This window comes from Penaeus monodon, chromosome 18, assembly GCF_015228065.2.
Source record: "Penaeus monodon isolate SGIC_2016 chromosome 18, NSTDA_Pmon_1, whole genome shotgun sequence".
Classification (NCBI taxonomy): Eukaryota; Metazoa; Arthropoda; class Malacostraca; order Decapoda; family Penaeidae; genus Penaeus; species Penaeus monodon.
In genome coordinates this window covers 35873097-35875596 of record NC_051403.1, presented here as the reverse complement: position 1 = coordinate 35875596, position 2500 = coordinate 35873097, and positions in this window count along the sequence as shown.

The window sequence follows — 2500 nt, the reverse complement described above, 5'->3', positions numbered from 1 at the left end:
CACACACACACACACACACACACACACACACACACACACACACACACACACACACACACACACACACACACACACATCTTTCTTTCTCCCTTCTCTCTTTCTCTCTATTTATCTTTCTATCTGTCTGTCTATCTAGCCCTCCATCTATATTTGTATATATCTATCTATCTACATGCATGTATACATGTATGTATATATGCATATGTCCTTCCTTTGTCGCTCTCTTTCGCTCTCATGTTCTTATTTTCCCTTCAAATGTATATTTCTTTGTCTTGCAGGTTAATTTGTCCTCCTTCTCAATCGCTATCCATTTGCTTCCCCTCCACCCCTTTCTATACCCATCTTTTTTTTTCTCTCTCTCCTCTACCCCCACCTCTTTCTCCCCCAATCTCAGCCCTCCCTCCTCACCCGCGAATGACTCTGGCTTATTCCCTCTCTTCCTCCCAACCTCCCTCCCCCCTTCTCTCTCCCCACATCTTCCTCCCCCCGCCCCCCTCCCCCCCGACTGATCTTGGCCCGCTTTCCTACCGGTTATACTGAATACGTCAGTCTCGAGAGAGCAACAGAGGACACGACACTAAACACGCACACGCACGCACGCAACACACTCACACACAGCACACACTCCTCGCCCGGCCACTCCTCTTCCCGCTAGAATGAGGAGGAGGAAATGGTTTCGTTATTATGATGCACCCGGCGCTCGCCCGCCCCCGGACCCGTTATCCGAGCGCCGTTCCCTGATGCCGGCCCCGCCGAAGCGCCTTATCCGGCCGCCGCGGAATAAGGCCCCAGAGTGAACTCTCTGCTCCGGACCTGACGCGAATCCGAAGGAGGCCGAGCGGTTTCCATGCCGGGCGGAGGGGGGGTCGCGCAGATGCTGGAGGGGCGGGGCGTTTTCCGCTCGGGAGGGGAGGGGATTAGGCTATATATATATGTGTGTGTGTGTGTGTGTGTGTGTGTACATATATATATTGATACATATATATATGTATATATATAATATATATATAATATATATATATATATATATATATATATATATATATATAAATGTACATATATATATGTATATATAAATGTTTTATATATATATATATATATATATATATATATATATATATATATATATATATATACATATATATATATATACATATATATATATATATATATATATATATATATATATATACTCAGTCATGCGCTGTATTGCTTCTTCATGGCATGAAGAAGCAATACAGTGAAAAACATTCGGCTTAATCGTGTGTTTTCTTGTTCTTCCCTTCGTTGTCCTACTTGCAATGTTTATGTGTATATGTATATGTCTATAGTCATACATATCTGTATCTTACATATCTGTATTTATTTATATCGATATTTCTATCTACATATCGGTATCTACATGTATATTTATATCTATCTATCTGTCTATATATCTATATATCTATACACATACACATATCTATATCTATGTGTTTATCTATATATCAGTGTTTATATCTTAATCTATATATGAATCTATACCTGTATCGATCTACACACACACACACACACACACACACACACACACACACACACACACACACACACACACACACACACACACACACACACACACACACACATATATGTATATACGTATTTACATTTATTTATTCATTTATTATGTGCTTTCTTTTGTTCTGTATTTTTGGGATAGTTCCTATATCTTACTAAACTGAAAGTAACTTTTGGATAGATTAGCGACAGGAAATATAGCCTGTGTTGTCATGTCCGGTACAGCTGTCACTAGCGGCGCTCCCACTAAGTTGGGAGGTTATTTGGTATCAGCTCAACATTAAGATTTAATAACATAATCCAGGTACGTATGATCGGTTCGTGCCAAAGAAGTATAAATATGAATGAATAAAGAGATCGATAGATATTGTCACAGATTAGATGTGATTTCTCGTTGCATTCTTAGAACATATGTTTTTCCCTTTTTTGCTTCCCCACCGGGTATGAAAGTTACCTAAATACTTGAGGTAATCAATGCAGCTTCTATTGTTGATGACAGGAAATTCAAGCGCAGAATTCCATCAAACATTTTCGTGGAAGGAGAACTTTCGACATTTTTTATTCATTTTTCTCCAGGTCTTTTCCCCAGAAGAAAATTGACTGCGGAATTATTCTTGTTTACCAGAAGCGAATAGAGACTTGGCGCTAAAATTAGGGTTAAATTCCTCGCATTCTCATGCTCTGATGTTGCGCGTTTTCTCGCACTTCAGCTGTTCCTGTGTTTTTATTTTTCGAATTCAGCGTTTAAAGGGTGCAGTGCGTGACTCATTTCTGACTACATCCGTTGATTTAAAACCCTTTAAGAACGGTGAACAGGAATCCTTGTTACATGACCTCTCTATAAACCCCATAACAGCTTGAAAATCTCCGTCATTTATTTATCCGAAACCTGATGCGCTCGCTCTCACCGTCTCGAGAAACGTCAGTAATTTTTTTACGAAAC